At 42.8% G+C, this 18,331-nt stretch overlaps 1 long non-coding RNA gene across 1 annotated transcript in view; it reads left to right on the top strand.

Moving 5' to 3' along the window:
* Positions 1-16,081, top strand: part of LOC109285369 (uncharacterized) — an 89,408-nt gene extending 73,327 nt beyond the window's left edge. Inside the window, exons 3-4 of the long non-coding RNA XR_002093107.2 lie at positions 8,229-8,350; positions 14,870-16,081. This is a non-coding gene — a long non-coding RNA (uncharacterized LOC109285369). The remainder of the gene's footprint in view (positions 1-8,228; positions 8,351-14,869) is intronic.
* Positions 16,082-18,331: the final 2,250 nt, after the last annotated feature.

Genomic DNA, 18,331 nt, shown 5'->3' with positions numbered 1-18,331 from the left:
ATCAAGGCATGGTAACCACTGTGTAGTAGCGTCTTGTGTAATAGACGAGCCCATAGAGATTTAAATTACACCATTTAGGCATTGTCTAAACACCCCAGCAGAAATCATAACTCAGATCCCCTTGGGGAAATCTAGGAAACTGCCCTAAAACTGTCAATTCAGCCAGGGCATTAACCTAAAATTGGACAGTATTCTAGAGCTGCATAGCTTCCATAACTGCCACCAGAAAAGAGGGAAATATATGCCAGTAGTATCTGGCTACTAATAACCTTTAGGGCTGTTACAAACCATTGAAATTTAGAACTGCACTCAGGCTGCTCTAGATTGTGCTTTGGGACACAGGCTGACTGAAGATTCCCATTAACCATCTAACAGAGGTACCACAGTATCTGGGTCTGCATCCGTTAATCAGTTATTGCTATGGATAATGCAGTGATTCTGCGTGTGCATAGATTTCATGTTCATTAGCAAGGAAAGATCAAGGTGTTCTGATCTAAAAATTACAGGACCCCAATCCCTTGAACTACAGAGAAATTTCTATTAGTTGAAGCAGCATTAGGATGTCACAACCCAAAGTTGTGATTTTTGTTTTGTGAGTGCTTTGGCACTGCTAAATTATTTTCCCACTAAATTGCAGCTTCTTTGCACGGTGGAGTTTTCTGCTGCAGAAGAGAACCCCGGTGCAACGGAGAATTTCCCGCCAATTTGTAGCTTTCTTTGCATGGTGCATTTCTTTTTGCATCTAAGAAATGCTCGGTGCAAAGAGTTCCCACCATTTGTATTCAAATTCGAACCACATTATTGGTTCACGTGAAATTATGCACACGTGGCGGCTAGCAATTGGCTTGCTAGCCGTATAAAGAGCTTGGGTAGTTTCCACCCAAGCTGGAGAGAAATTGGAGTTCGAGAGGGAGAGAAATTGGAGTTAGAGAGAGAAAAACCTTCACCTTGTGTGAAGATCTCTAAGCTCTGCAGATCCTTACGGACCCAACATATTTCTTAAAAGGCAACAGAGGCCTGAACAGCCTCTGGCCTCTCCCCATCGCCGATAGATTCCTAGACGTATCCCTTCCTGGAACAAAAGAAGCGAACCCACGGAGCTTCAACAACTCCGTTGGAGAGAGCGAATTTGTCGTAATCCTCAAATGAGGATTTAAGCAGAGCTGTGCCTGGAAAACTGTCCAGCCTACACCACGACCATCTTTGGTGTAAGTAAACAATCTTTAAATCAACCACTACGCGTCCGTGACTAATTCTAGCTCTCCTCCGGTCTTCTCCGACCCCGCGTGCCTGGGCTGCTGGCCACAGCCCAGCCCGCACATAGGACTTTTATTTTCTTACTGGTTTACTAGGAAGAAACCTAATTAGAAACCCTTGCATTTCAGCAGAAGGAAGTACCATATACATATCCACCTTATTGAACAACAGTATTATAGCAATCTAAAGGCTCTAGTATGAACTATTCCTACTGCAAATGTGTGCAGGATGCTATGTAGGATCTTAGGGCATCTATAGACATGCTCTATGATGGAGTGGAGGCATTTTAATTAGAGCAGCTCTGGAAGCTTCTCTAATTAAAGTGTCCACAGTGTCACATGCATTCAGCATCCCGTGTTTCAAAATGGTGGCAGGGTCACTTTAGCTAAAGCACCCCTTTAGTTAAAGCCACCCCTGCTGCCATTTTGAAACATGGGAATGCTGAATACATGTGATGCAGAGTCTGCTGGAGCAGACTTACAGCAGACTTGATTAATTGAGTCTGCTCCAATGCCTGCTATTCAGAAGAGGAGGTCTGTCATGTTTAAATGTGCCCTTATATCCTAACTGAAGAGATTAGACTAGTTTGAATAACTTTCCTCATGGCCTCCCCCTAGGCACAGCTCAAAACCAGTACTCTGAAATTCCTCTTTGATGTACCAGTCAATTATGTTTTTGAAATGTTGTCCTCAGTTGGCTTCCATAACTATGTCCTTGTTTGGTTCTTCCACTCCCTTTATAATTACCCCTTCACCAAGTCCTTGAGTACCCTCTTCATCCTGCCTCCAACTCTTCATGAGGACATCCTATATAGCTCTGCTCTTGGTCCCTTGCCGTCTGTCTCCACACTTTTTCCTGGGTAATCTCATCTGCAAACACACATTCAAACACCATCTCTATGTAGGCAGTTCATGGATCTACCTTTCTACTCCACACCTTTTTCCCTTGTCCAAATAAAAGTCTCCGTGGGCGCATCTACATGTTCATTAATGTGACGTATCATGGCACATAAAGTTTAGTACCTGTTGTTATAGGTACTAATTGTAATGTGCCATAATTAGCACTACTGCAGAGTAGTGCTGGTGCATGCTTTTTTTGTGATACTAATGTGCAGTAGATGCTAACATGCAGTAGACTAATAGCACCCAGGGAAGGTGCACCCAGGCCCAGGGTCAGTGAGGATCTAGTCAGGGAACTTCTGGAGGGACTGGACATATTTAAATCAGCTGGTCCTGACGATCTCCACCCCAGAGTGCTGAGGTAATTGGCAGAGGTCATTGTGGGGTGTCTGGCACGGCTTTACGAGCACTCGTGCTCTGGTGCGGTGCCAGATGACTGGAAAAGGGCCAATGTGGTCCCCATTTTCAAAAAAGGGAGGAAGGAGGACCCAGGAAACTATAGGCCAGTCAGTCTCACCTCAATCCTGGGTAAGCTTTTTGAGAGAATTATCCTGGCCCATGTCCACGAGGGGCCAGCAGGGGAGATTATGCTTAGGGGCAACCAACATGGGTTCATTAGAGGCAGGTCCTGTCACACCAACCTGGTGGCCTTCCATGACCAGGTCACAAAATCCTTAGACACAGGGATAGCAGTGGATATAGTCTTTCTGGACTTCAGGAAGGCCTTTGACACTGTATTTCACCCCATTCTCATTAAAAAACTTGGGGACTGTGGTGTCGACACCTACACAATCAAATGGGTCGCTAACTGGCTGGAGGGTCGCACCCAGAGAGTGGTGGTGGATGGGTCATTTTCAACCTGGAGGGATGTGGGGTCCTCCAAGGCTCAGTCCTTGGACCCATGCTGTTCAACATCTTCATCAGTGACTTGGATGAGGGGGTAAAAAGCATGCTATTCAAATTTGCTGATAACACTAAGATGCGGGGGGATGTGGGCACACTAGGAGGGAGGAATAGGCTACAATTGGACCTAGACAGGTTACAGGGGTGGGCGGATGAGAACAGGATGGGTTTCAACACTTACAAGTGCAAGGTGCTGCACCTGGGGAGGAAGAACCAGCAGCATACCTACAAGCAGGGGAACTTCCTTCTCATCAGTTCAGAGGCAGAAAAGGATCTTGGGGTCATTATTGATGCCAAAATGAATATGGGCTTGCAGTGTGGGGACACAGTCAGGAAGGCCAACCACACCTTGTCATGCATCCACAGATGCATCTCGAGCAGGTCTAAGGAGGTGATCCTGCCCCTCTATGCGACACTGGTCAGACCGCAGTTGGAGTGCTGCATCCAGTTCTGGGCACCGCACTTCAGGAGGGATGTGGACAACTTGGAGTGGGTCCAGAGGAGGGCCACTCGCATGATCAGGGGGCAGCAGGGCAGGCCCTATGAGGAGAGGCTAAGGGACCTGAACCTGTTCAGCCTCCACAAGAGAAGGCTGAGGGGGGATCTAGTGGCCTGTTACAAACTAGTCAGAGGGAACCGGCAGGCATTGAGGGAGTCCCTGTTCCCCCGAGCACTACCAGGAGTGACTAGAAATAACGGTCACAAGCTGGCAGAGGGTAGATTCAGACTAGACATCAGGAGGCGCTACTTCACAGTCAGGGCGGCTAGGATCTGGAACAAACTTCCAAGCAAAGTGGCGCTGGCTCCTACCGTGGGGGTCTTTAAGAGGAGGTTAGACGAACACCTTGCTGGGGTCATTTGACCCCAGTACTTTTTCCTGCCATGGCTGGAGGTCGGACTTGATGATCTGCTCAGGTCCCTTCCGACCCTACCAACTATGAATTCTACTGCACATTAGCGCATTAGCACAGTTCTTGCCTGCTACCCTAGTATGCAGTAGAATTAGTCTACTGCACATTTAGCATCCTGTGTAGACATACCAAGCTTGTCTTTGATAGTTCCTCCTTTCTAAGCTGTCCTCCTAACCTCAACTTTGTTAAAAAACAGCTCTTATTCTCCAGGAACACTTTGACCATGTAACCCATCTCTTTACATTATTCTCCATATCTGCTATACCAGTGGTGGGTGCTGTGCACTATGGACATCCCTACTTTCCTTCATGCCCCACAAATACCACACGCCCACACTCTGCCCCCTCAACTCCTTCACATATACACCCCCCAACATAACCTATTGCCTCCCATACACAGCCACACCCACACACAAACCCACCACACCGCACCATACACACACATCCACCCCAACCCCCCCATGCACAGCATGCAAAAGTAACTTTATTTTTTAGTTATTATGCAATCACCTCTATATACACTACCCAAACACAAATCATGACAAATATTTTTTGTAATAAAATTTAAATATGTTATAGTAGGTGTTTGACTTTTAGTATATGATGGGGGGTGGGGGGTGTGGGTTCCAAGATGGCAATTCTCCCCTCCCAAAAAGAGTACTTCTGGGGGGCAAGGGGAGGGACTTCCAGTGGCAAAGGTCAGGGGGTAGGGCAGGGACTTCCGTTCTCAAGATGGCAACCAGGGGGAGGGGTACCTGTGGAGGGACGGAGCTACTCTTGCAGCCCTCAACAGCACACCAAAGCTAATTAAACAGCCCTCCAGCCAAAATAATTGCTTGTCCCTGTACTAAACTGTTGGTTTCACTGCCTATCATATTGGTAAGCATCATTTCGTTGTTTCCTTGTACTCCTCTGACTCTATTTTGTCTTGTCTTATACTTATATTGTAAGGTTTTTTGGGTTGGGTTCCATTTGTTGTTCCATTTCTGTATGGTTCATGGTATAACAGTCCTATTCATGGACAAGGACCAAAAATGATAATATAATAAATACTAGAGTCTCCTGCTTGTTATATGGTTTGGCTCATGGAAGACAGTTTAGTGGAACTTGGTAGCATGCTGGTAGGGCGTGGTAAGGACATGGCCAATAGTCATGTGATTGTGCATATCCAATGGTCACATACCATACATGTCAAGCCACAAGAGATCAAGGCCATGCATACTACTGCTATATTTGGTGGACTCTGAGTAGGTCCTGCAGATGTATCATCCATAATGAGAGGAATGAACTAATTCCTTATTTAAAGGTCTTCCACTGTGACTTAGCACAGAGCATCAACATTTCATGATCAAGTCTGCTTTAGGAAGACGATATTGCCTACTGTGGCAAATACAATCAAATATTGAGTTGCTCACTGTGATAACTATCTTATGATAAAATCATAGTGTAAACTGGTAAAATCTAGTTAGAACATGTTACCTGATCAAAGCAATCCTTTGTTTTTCCACTAGGGTTTATCCTCACCAGTTAATGCCAAGTTCAAACTATAACTGCCTGTTTTAAGGTTTTATAATGATAAAACTATAATGACATTGGAAAAGTAAAAATAATATGATGCCAAAAAAATGTCGATTAAAAAAGCATTTCTAAGCATTGCTTGGAAAAAAACAGGATCCCTGTTTGAGTAATTGTCAGGAACTCTGCTACTTGTAAAAGTACATCTTTAAAATAACACAGTAAAGCAACCCCAAGGAATGCAATACCAAATGAAAATGTTTTTGATAGCTGGAACATATTTCAAAATTGATTTTGTGCTTTATCCATAGATGTCATCAATTCGTTTCCCCCATGGTATGTCTCATTCCTATTTTACTAAATGACGTTCCATTGCTAACTGTTTATATATTAGTCACTACCCATACTTCAGTTTTTAATATCAAAGGCTTTTTATTTGATATTTTAGGTAGGCTGTTACCACCAGAGTAAATGTACTTCTGTGTGTGTGGTAGAGGAGCGTGTATTAGTAGAACCCATTCTAAAATAGCAGCCCATTGCTTCCTGAGTATTTTCCACAGCTGAATGATGAATGAACCGGGAGGGGGGTAATTGTTCTTTGAACTTTCTTCACTCTCTGACCATAACTCATGCTTTTATTAGTTTCTGGAAAAGATATCTACTCTTCCTCTTCATAGCTTTCAATAAATTTGTGATTTAATTCTGTGACCACTGAATAATTATTAATTCTGAATAAGTTGCTAACTCTATCTTTTTTTACATAATGCACTATCAAGGCCTCAGTTTCCCTGTCAAAATTCATTTTAGACAACCCTCCATCAAGTTCCCCTAGGGAAAAACAGAATCACTTAAGCTTGTGCATAATGTTGGGTAAGAAGTCCCAAAGCTTTGGTCTCGGGGGGTTAGGGGGGAACCAGTAAAACCAATTAGCCTGTGTTGGATGCTGGATGAGTCTAGTGGCTAGAGAACTTGCTCAGAGAGTGGGAGACGTGGGTGCTACACTCTTCCTCATCGAGAACCTACCTGACTGGAAGAGCAAAACCTAGCCAGGAACATAGGAGGTATGTAAACACTGGCAGGAGTACCAGTGATCTTAGTCTTAGTTTTGCCCAATGCCCAGTCCCCCAGAGGAAAGAAAAGCAAATACAGCATTCACAAGAGGAAAAAAAAACATTCCTGCCCCTCCAACTGACCAGCAAAACCCAAAGCCTAGGCTTGCCAGGCACCTAATACACTGCAGAAAAAGTTGTATCGACACCCGAACAAGGGGATTAGAAATAAATTGATGTACATGTCAAATGCTGATTACTTTAACTTGCACTAAGTCAAAATTTAGCCACTGGCTGTCCTAAGAAGGAAGATGGTGGCACCTTTGCAAACCCTGGTGGAAAAGCCCAACACACATTTTACAAACCAGTTTGGATCCCATTTAATCCTTATTTTAAAGACGTGTGTGATTCATATGCCTTATGCTGGCCCTCAGCAATGGGGGGATGGATATTTTACTCTCTATAGGTTCTTATGAGATGCTTTATAGTGACCTCTCAGACTTGTCAAGGTGATGCCCAAGAAACACAGGAGATGTTAATATTTTTCCTCCTAACTGTGTGACAGTGACATTTCCTGTTAATTACATCTGCTCCCTGAGCTCTCAGAGCCAAAACATTCTGTGGGAGGCAGAATGATGTCATTTTAGTCATAGCATAATTTTTCAGCTGCTAGAACAAGACATATTGTGGCATATTCTTCAGTACTTCTAAAAAGTAGTGAAATATAAACTTAAGGTGATATTTTTATGCATGAGGGGGTTACACTCTGTCTTTTTCAGCTCCCAGAGATAAATAGCAGGTTTAAAATGACATCATCCCTCCTCCAGCAAATATTTTTACTCTGAGCTCTAAGGAGAGGAAATAACCCTGACCCAGCCATGATACTCAACCTTTGCAATTATCATAACTGCAAAAAAACCAAGAGATTAAATTAAACTACGATTTTGATGCTGCATTTATATTGGATACTTTGTACACACTAAATATAATCTTGGAGAGACTGTCCCTAGGATAAACGGGCTGATTTAAATACACGGTATCATTGTTAGTGATTTAAAAATAAAATGTAAGCAGAATGACTAAAATCACTCCCCCTGAGAGTAAACAGATTTAGAACTAGTAATCATCACAGAGGTCACAATAAACAGAACAAACTGCTGCATTGCTAGCTCTGTATGTTAGAGTTGGGAAGAGAACAAAACTTCTGAATCTCTCTAGTCAGGTCTCCCCCCAGAAAACACCCATGTTAAAAGCATGACACAGAGGTCATCCGTTTCTCCAAGTGTTTTGTTTTACTTTGTTACATTTAGCCTGATGTCTAGTGACCTCAGGACTTCTTAATGTGGGCTACATTAAAGAAAAAGCTTGGGAAGTTGTATTTGAAAATATATATGCAGTAGGGGAGGATTCTTACATATTTTTCCTTTTTAACTGGAAGAACTTCTATTTTGGCCAAGCTTTTATGTAAGAAAATTATCTAATAAAAATCTATTTATGGTACTTAAAATCTAAAATTTATTTATGCTACTCAAATTTTTTCCTCTGGCAGTGAGAGAGAGATTTATATTTGATTTTTTTTTTTCTTCCACAGAACACAGCTTCTCTTTTTGGCTTCACCCAAGTCCCTGTGTTTACTATACGTTTCTGGGAGTGCGATGTCTCAAATTTAACTCTGTCTTTTCCTGCCCTATTCAGGAAGATTGGCTTGGCTGAGGATGACAAGTACAGACTGGTCCAGATGAACCAGATGAACTGACCAGACACGTCACTTGAGATGGATGATCAAACCACTGTGTCACCTTGATGATGGGATACAGGTAATAAGATGAACAAGTGGGCGAATGCTTTTTTTTTTTCTTCTCCCTATCTGGCTGGTAATTTTGGCTCATTATAGAATCAACCCGAAGGTTAGAATAATCAGGGAGGCAATAAGTCCTTTCCCTTCCCAATGCATAGTTTTGTTTTTTTGTCCTAATTCTTCTGATGAGTGGTCAGGTTAAAATTGGCATCTATTTCATAATGTCAAAAAATGCACCAATAATGGGGCAAGGGATCAGTCACAATTGTTGCCATCCCCTTTAGGAAAGGTGTGTTGAAGCAACTACTCCAATTAGCAGAACAGCCTATCTCACTCAGGGATGCCAATTGTTTGTTCTTCTGACAGCATTAATATCCCCTTGTGCTCAGGGAATACATATAGCCATGTAACTGTTGATTATGATGTAGAAGCAACAGAAAGGGAGAAAGCCTTCAGGGCATCCGCACTGCAGTACCTAAAATTTGATACTTAATTTCTTGATGAAACTGTACCATTATGAAAGTCCCAGTCATTAGAGAGTTCAATAACCAACACATTTTCAACAATTATATATGTTTGTTTACTTTGCCCTGTTTTGTGTTTTGGAATTATATTTTTAATAAAATGATGTTCTTTTTGGCTTTTATAATTGAGATTTTCCCATTTAAGAATTCTCTTAAAATATTTTTTTCTATAATTGACATTTAATTATGAAACAATAAGTTAAAACTTGTGAGATGATTGGTAAATGCCTATAACTCCCAACTATGGTAGACAAAGAGGGCAGTTTTATGGACATCTGCATATAGAAGCAGAATACATTTGTGATGGCATGTTTGTTAGGGCATATATAATTTTAGGTGCAAGTCTGAACAAAAAACCCGAATCCTGAACTTTCAGTGTTTTAGAACACTGAACCTGGATGCAAATAGTTCCTACCCTTATGACTGACCAGACATACCTGATGTCCAGAGTTTTCAAAATATGAATATAAGGGATTTTCAACCCCCCACCCCCTTAAATACAGCTGGCACCTAACAGCTATTTGTGCATTTTAAAATCTACCCTGAAAAGCTCATATTGTGGCAGTACGTTTTGCTGGGTAGGGTCAATCTTAAAACACATGCATCTCTTTTTATTTTAAATGCAACATTAAAATGTTTATGTTGCTTGAAGTTACCGGTGTTCTTTGGAGTTCATGGATTATTACCTGCGGATTACATTTTTCCCTTTAATAAATAGTGTCATAGAGACTAAGCAGACAAACTGTACTCACTAACCTTTTAATACTTTATCCTTTTGTACAAAGACTGAACATTATTAGGTAATGGAAGAGTGTATGAGAAAGTAGTAGATTATTTATGATAGAAACAAAATGAAACTAATGGGACAAGATTTGAAAGCTGTGATGCATGAAAGGTGCTATAGAGGCAGCTTTGGCACCATGACAAATAAAGATAAAGACTCAGTGGGAAGCAACAGTGTGAACATGACTATGAAGAAGAAAGAATAGATTTACTGAATGAATCCTTGCCATCTGGTGTTTATTTAATACACAATGAAGGTCAAATGGCTACTGATCCTTTCTTCTCTAGTCCAGTGACTACAAGAATGGGAGGAATCAATGAATTTATCAATATGTCTGGAAATGTTTTGCCATATGATCTGATTGAGTCAATATTATTGGAGCAACATACTCATTACTATTTCAGATATCATTAGGAACTGGATTTATAACTAAAACTACAAATGTCCTACACAAACTATGGGCTGTAACTTTACAAATCAGACAATATTATCACTGGTTCCATCAGTATTTCTAAAGGTATTTGTAAAGTAGTTTTTGCATAGGAAAATAGGAAAATATTATACACTTTAGAAAATGAGACAGCTTGTGCTAAACGGTGTCATTTTTCTCTCCTTTGTATCATTCCCATTTTCCATTATAGTAGGTTGATTACATGTCTGTTTTAAGTAATTATACCATGGGGACATATTAACTTGTGATGGAATATGTTTATTAGGTATTATATGTAAACAGCATATACTATGAGAAAATCTTATATATAGTTAGTAGTATTATTTTACAGATCATTCAGTCTCCTTGCAAGTTCTCCCAATTGTATTCTTTCATGTAAGCATAATAATTTTCCAATATGCCTGTTGCCATATTTGCCTAAAAAGGGATTCAAAAGTTCTCTTAGGGTGCTTGTACATGTGAGGGGGGTTTAGTTGAAATGGTGGGTTTTTAATTTGTGAGTTTTTAATTGTGGCCCACCATTTCCACCTAGATGTTTCCATCACTGTGACGGAGCAGTGATGGCCTGCCATCAGCTCACTGCCCCCCTGCCGCCATGGGCAGACTCCACCCAGGAAGAAAAAAAGCCACAAGGGGTCTGATCCTTTTTTTTCTTTTCCTCATGGAGCTTTCTTGCCTTTCCCATGACCAGGCGATGAGCTGCGGTGGCCCCTGAGCTGCAGGGGCACTCGGTCCTTTCCCTTCATGGTGGCAGTTCCCCCCAGGTGGGTACCCGCCAACTAGTAGCCCACCTGGGTGGCCCTGGGGGGGTGGGTGCTGCCCCCGTGGAGGGAAGGTCCAGGGCCCCCACAGCTTGGCCCCTGGCTGTGGGAGAGCCAGGCAGGCTCCACAAGGGAAAAAGGGATCAGGCTCACTGCTTTCTTTTTTTTGTCTTGGCAGACCATGCCCATGCAGGCTGCCACTGGACTGTGCAACCTCTGGGCTGTGGTGGCCCCTGGTGCTTCCCTCCATAGCAGCGGTGTCCCCCCCCACGGCCTCCCAGGCAGGGTGCTAGATGGGTGGGTGCTGCCCCAGCTCTCAGGCAACACCAGGCCCAATCCAGGAGTGCACGGTGCACTAGAAGCCCAGGTGTGCTCAGGGAAGCTCGGGCTTGGTGGGCTTGCAATGCCCCATATGCTGTCCCTGCCACCTTCTCGCTGCCTGAGACTGCCTGGGAAGGGGCTGGCTTGCCCCTGGTGCAATGCAGGAAAGTGGCAGGAGGGCAGCTGAGTGTGTTGGTGGCCAGAAAGGTAGCAGGGACAGTACACAGGGTGCTGGAAACATGCCACACCTGAGCTTCTGTGAGCCTGCCTAGGTTTCCAGCAGCCCGTGCACCATCCCTGCTGCCTTCTCTGGCCTCCAGACATGTATACATGCACAATTTTTTTATCCACAATAGGACAATTTGCCCCAATCAAACTAAAATATGTCTGAGGTGGTCTAGGTTGCCATACTCAAATAATTGTAACACAAACAAAATTGTGCATGTGTACACAGTGATGCCATTATGTTAGACAAATGACAATTTCTCATCACTTTTTGTAACATGTACATGGCTCTACCATCATGTGTAGAGCTGCCCATAGGTTTGTGGGGTTGGGAATCAATATAGCTAGGAAGGTGATATAGAACATATATATTCATTCTTCCATGCATGTTATTTCTTGGAAATGCAGAGAGTAAAAACCAGTAATTGGTATACATGCCTGGAAGGAAGAACTCCAAGGATTTCCATGGTTGACAAATATCTCCGCCTCTATATACCTGCCTTTAGAATGGGCGTAACACTACTTAGGTACTTTGCAGGCATGTAGTGAGATTTTGCTAAATTTATAGTGCACTTTGAGGTCCCTGGATAAAATACACTATTATGTTACATTGTCAGTGGCTTCATTTATAGAGACTGAAGATCTACAGGGATAAAAAAATAAATAAAGGTATGTTTGAATCGGGAAATAAACAGTTCTCAGACTATAACAACACTACAGATTCTGTTCCAAATATTTTTGTTAACATGAATATGTCTTTTCTTAACTAGCAACTTAGCCAATCTCTGTTGCCATGCTTCATTTTCCTCTTAGCCTGCTCATTTTCTTCTCCCTACCCCAAATGTCTGAGCCCACTGTAGGAATCCTCCACTGCCCATCTGCCCCAGGCCTAAACAACCAACCGATCCTCTGTCCTCATGTAACTGATCTTTTTACCACACCATCTATTAACTAAAAAGTAACTAATGTTCCCCTTTCCAGCAACAAAATGGGCCCCCTGTCATCCCATTTCACCTCTCCCTGGGTCACTACTCACTTAGCCTATAGGTTGTTTTTTTTTCTCTGCTCACAGATGTCCCTCTTTCTTTCTGCCCACCTGTTTCTGTTAGGTGTCCCCCTTGAAGCACCTATCCTGCTTCCCAGACAGGTTCTTGCTGCCCAGCGGTAAATGCCTCTCCACCTCAGCTTCTCTCTTGTGGTGGCCAGAAGTGAGGGATGGAGGCTGAGGTGGTCCTGTCTCACCCACAGAAGGGAGTGAGGAGGTGAAACTACTCTTTGCTGCCTAGCTTGTCAATGGGCAAGTTCATAGAATGAGAAAAAACTGATCAGACACAAGGAAAAAATGAAAAATCTTCCCCACTACTGTACTATTATGAGCAAAAGCCAGCTCCAAAAATATTATCATCCACTCACACTTCATCACCTCACAAAATCAGACCCACTCGCTAGAGCAGGTAGGTGACAGGTATTTTGTTGTTAAGTTTGTCCTAATGACACTCTGTGTTGCTGTCACTTACGATTTTTATGTTTATGCAAGTGCTGTGAATGTGAGGTATTAATCAGCAGCTCTAATTGCTAGGGTTGCAGGCACACTCCAGGATTGAGTTCAGGAGAGCTGCATAAACAAGATTTACCTAACGGTTGGTTCACTTGGAAGTTTGGCTCCTGTGATTAGAGAACTTCGTGAAACTTACAAACAACCTGCTGGATGTCAATTAATCTTCACCAACATAGCCTGGATCTCCATTTAATAATTTTAGATTTTGAGGAAACAGGAAGGAAAGATTGTGAGAAAACTGAGGCATAATGATATGTCTCTGCTCTGGGAGTAGCTGTCACAGACATAGGCAGTGGTGACTTCCAGTTGCTGCCATACTGCTAATGCATTTATTTTTTTGCCTCTCCCCCTCCCTTCCCCAGCCAAGTTACCGTCCAGGGGTGCTTCCCTGGTCACATCATCCTTTTTGTGCCACTGTGAGGAAAGACTGAATGTCTTGCAGTGTCTGGGGTTGCTACCTCTTTTTCAAGATTCAGAGTAGCTCCATCTTCTAGCTTTATGGGCTGCCAGGAATATCTATGTATCCCACAGGATTTTGTGCAGCCAAAATGTATCCAGCAGATGCTGGACTTCCACAGAAGGGAAAAAAATACCATATGGAGCTGCTTGCTTGGATTTGAGAGAACCATGTATCTTACTAGTGCCCAGGTCTTCTCATTCTACAGCATTAAGGATACCAGTTTCTCTGAAGAGCTCAGTAGTTGGCACAGCATTCTCAAGGTTTGGAGACAAGGAGACGGATTTAATGCAGGAAAAGTAGGAATTCCAGATGTGTATATCAACCTTATGCACTGCAAACTTTAGGAGTCAGACATGTGGGACTTCTATAAATTGTGGCTAATGTTAATCATTGCACTGAAACCCAGTGTAAAACTTAATTTATTTGCAATTCTACACACATTTTTGCACAACCCTAAAAGATTGACATAGTAAGAATTGGCACTGGGCAGTTTTCTGAAGTACTTAGCCCCCAACATTAGATTTAGATTTTCAGGAGAATTCATCATGATAAACCAAACTTATGAAACTCTAGACAGCATAAAATAATGGGGGCTGCTAGGCACTCTTGATATATTTCCTTTATTTAGGTGCTTGATCTGAACATTTATGACACTCTTAGGTCAATGGTGAGTACTAAACACTAGAAAATGCAGCTCTTTTAGTGTGTACTGAGACATCCCTCTTATTCTACCGACAGCCCATTCTGGGGCAGAAATAGTCAATAATGCTGAATTACATACCAAAAATGGTGGTTTTATGATGTAAATCACTGTCCATTAGGAATTAGGAAGATAAACCCACAAAACCCTAAAGGACCAAGAAAATAGAGCAGGGTGTTTGTAATTTCTTTCCAGTCCACACTTCCAAAACTCCTCATTGATTATACATGCTTTTCGTATGATTTTTTTTTCCCATTACTATTTCACGACTCAAGCAGTGGGCTGATGAGGAGTGAATTGGGCTCATGGTAAGTAATAAATGCAGTGAAGTATAGCAAGGGTTATAAAACTTTCCGAATTATGTAACCCTGCAAGATGAAGGTCTCTTTCTGTCATGATCTCAAAAGCTTGCTGGTGTGCTTTTCTTTAATTCCCACTGTTATCTGACATATATGGTGTCAACACCTTGTTATTATTCACATCTAGATCATCTTAAAACATTTCCATGTGTTTTTCAAAATTACATAACTTCATCTTGCACAAATCAATACTACATGACATATGTTGTGTAGTCATTATATACATTTTTACCTGTTTGACTATAAAGTTCTTTGAAGATGGGAAATGCTTCCCTTTCAGTATAGGGTTACTCTGCACTGCTTCTAGTTTGGAATATAAGTTATCCTTTTAGTCGATTAAAGTTATAGTCAAGCCCATTAATTGTTCAAATGACTCAGATTTTCTTTTTTTGCAGGACATGGTCATGGGTAGCCATTCAACTTTGCTCAACTACTTGGGCTCAAATCCCAGGAAAACCTCCACGATTGCCATAGAAATTCACCATCTTCCATATCTTCAGTGTGATTCCAATGTACAGTGTTATGTATATGGGCACATTATATCCCAATGATTACAGGGACTGCCAGGTGACTGTCTTCTTTCCCTGTACAGTTTTCAAGCAGCTGATCAGCAATGGCTACAGTCAAAATCTTGATAAAGCAAAAAAAATCAGCCCACCCTAAAGTTCAATCTATATTGGAAGCCTACAGTTCTACAAAGCCCTTCAGGAGACCTTTATATAGTAGGGCTGTGTGAAGCTTTGGGTGCTGATTTGATTTGGAGGAGATTCGGTCAGATTCATTGGCCGAATCTCTGAATCTGAATTGAATCAAGAGACCAGTTAAAAGGTCTGAATCAATTCAAAGCTCTACAATTCGATTCGTAAAAGCTTCAGAGAGCTCTGCAGATTCAGTCAGTTCCTGCTGGCTGCCACTGGGAGCTGGACCCGGACTCTATGCTGGCAAGTAGGAGGTGAGGGAGGGGGGCCTGGAAAGGGGGGAAGGGACCATTTGGGGACCCCTGCTAGGCCTCATCCCCTGCTTGCTCTCCCAGCCCCCCACCATGGCTGCCCCGCCTGGCCCAAGCTCCCGGCTCTTTTTAAAAAAGCCCATACTAACCAGCTGCTGCCAGGCAGGGGGGCAATCCTCACTGCCCCACACTGCATGGGGGGCTCTTCCATGAGCCCCCAAACCTCTGCCCACTCTCCCAGCCCACTCCATGGCTGACCCGCCTGGTCACAGCTCCCGGCTCTTTAAAAAAAAAAAAAAAAGAAAAGAAAAAAGTACCCACTTACTGGCTGCTACAGAGGCCTTGGGGCTTCTGGGGGCTTATGACAGAGCCCCCCACATAGCGTGGGGCAGTGGGGATTGCGCTCCCTGCCTGGCAGGAGCCGGTGAGTGCAGGGCTTTTTTTTATTTTTAAAGAACCAGGAGCTGGGGCAGGCACTGCAGCCATGCGGGGAGTGGAGGCATGGAGGGCAGCTGGGAGAGTGGGCAGAGGTCAAGAGGCTCATAGCAGAGCCTCCCATGCAGCAGGGAACAGTGAGGATTGCCCCCCTGCCAGGCAGCACCACATGAGTGGGGGCTTTTTTTTTTTCTTTTAAAGAGCTGGGAGCTGGAGCTAGGAGAGCAGGTGGGGGATGGGGGCTTGTGACAGAATCCCCCCCCCCCCCCCATGCAGCACGGGGCAGTGGGAGGCAGCCAGGATCACCCTCTCCCGCCCCCACCTGTAAGCAGCTGGTGAGTGCCGGGCTTTTTCTTTTCAAAGAGCCGCAGGAGCTGGGCCGGGCAAGACAGACATTGATGGGGCTGGGAGAGCGCGCTGGGGATGGGGCCGATTCAGAGATTCAGACAACTAGACGGCAGCCAAATCGTCTGAATTGGATTCAGCCAAATCAGTTTGGAACAGTCTACTCAAAGATTTAAATCACCAAATTGAATCACTGTCCCCTTAATCGGCCAAATCCGAATCGAATACAAGCCACTTCGCACAGGCCTATTATATAGTATATACCATGGTAAGCAGGGAGTGAGGAACTCGAATTCAGGGTAGAGAAAATCCTAACAACACAAAGAGAAGTATGAAATATCCAGTCTACCAACATCCTGAAATGCTAAAAATACTGAAAGAAGAGGCATGTTGTCCTAGAACAGAATTGAAGCAGTATAGGCCATAAAGTAAGCTAAAGCTTTCACAGAGACAGTTTGCAAATCCAGCCCCCTATATTAAAATAATTCCAGTACCAACCTTTTGTTACCCCAAATGCCACTCCTTACTGTCCATTCAGCAATAATATTTTGTACTTCTATTTGAAGATTTTAAGCACTTTGCAACCATTATTGCATTAAGCCTACTTACAAGTCAGGTAAATATTATGAATCCAACTTTAGATAAACGTAAAAAAAAAAAAAAGGCACTGAGAAGGCAGAAGAATCCCAAAATTTGTTAGAAAAATTATGGAAGAATTGAACTCGGGGCTTTTGATTTCTAGTTCAGTACCTGAGCAAGTTGATAATCTGCATTCAAGGTTTCAATCTTCCGTCTCCTTTTTATGACTCCAGGAAGAGCTTATGGCCAGACATTACACTTTTACCAGTATAAGTGATTGGAAACTGATCTATACTTGTAATATAATTGAAGTCCAGCACACACAGACCAGTTAAAAATGGAGGTACCTGGTCTAAGATCCTCCCTCCCCCCCAAGAGCAAATGTGTGTTTTGTTAACTACTGATCTAAACTATGCTGCTTACAGAAAAATGTAACTTAGATTGATGCTGCCTTAGGCTTTTTGAATATCTGTACCTACCTTATAGACATTTTCTACCTCCATCCTCCTGTCTTCTGGGGAAGGACAGTCAGGAACATGTCCCACCCAGTCACTTCTGGTGGCACTTGCTAAACCTGGAGATGTGGTGGTGAAGTCACTCTGGGGATGTTCTTTTTGGCCACACTCAAGGCTGCTGTCTTTAGTTAGTGATGATGGCAAAGAGGGGCAGGGGCCGTGGGAGTTGCCCTCCAAGTGGTTTAATAACTACATTTCCAGGTTTGGTGTATGCAACCAGAAGTGGAGAGGTGGGGTATGCTTGAGAGTGTTACTCCCCAGGAACAAGATGCAGAAACACCCAAAGATACCCTCTAAACAAGCTATTGTGAGATTCTTCAGACCCATTCTACTCTTCCCTCAGGCAATATCATTTGAGACAAGAAATGGCAGGGACTCAGCTGCAGTTTTTTTCATTAATGTTTATTTTCTTTTACCTTGCCCATTACCCTACTATGTAAATGTATCCACAGCAACTGGGCATAAGTGGGAGAGTATTACTTGTATGGCAAAGTTCATAGTGCTTCTCTGAAGGTGGTTTTGTATCTGGTCAGATCCCACTTTCCTAACTGGACTATTTCCTACGTGGCCTAATCATATAAGAAAATGTTTCTTTAAGGTTGCTTTATGGTCTCTTTCAATGTGCTAGGAGATTTGTTTTGGCTTGAGAGATGAATTTTAGCTTCCCTGTGAACCTTACATGAGGCTCTTAGTTCCATGTTAAAAGTGTGTATGACTGAGGTCACAATAAAAATCAATAAAATTTGTGGTTCTAAGTCACTTAGGTGCTTTATGAAAATTGTATGCCCAGCCAACAAAATATCCAGTGACAGCTGTCTAAAAGCCAGCTTTTTTAGGGTTACGACTGATCCTGATAAATGACTAGTTGGATTTCCAAAAGTGCAGGTCAGAGGTTGCATTAAGTTCAATGACAGTTATGTACCTAACCTGCTTAAGCCTTTTTGAAAACCCCAGTAAACCCCTGTCTGCTCATCATTACAGGCCTAAAACCTTTAAAAATTAGGGCTTATATAACAATGCTAATATAACATCTT

The sequence above is a fragment of the Alligator mississippiensis genome, chromosome 2 (genome assembly GCF_030867095.1).
Source record: "Alligator mississippiensis isolate rAllMis1 chromosome 2, rAllMis1, whole genome shotgun sequence".
NCBI lineage: Eukaryota > Metazoa > Chordata > Crocodylia > Alligatoridae > Alligator > Alligator mississippiensis.
Note: the sequence above shows the minus strand (reverse complement) of the source record. Positions and strands in the feature narration are given on the sequence as shown.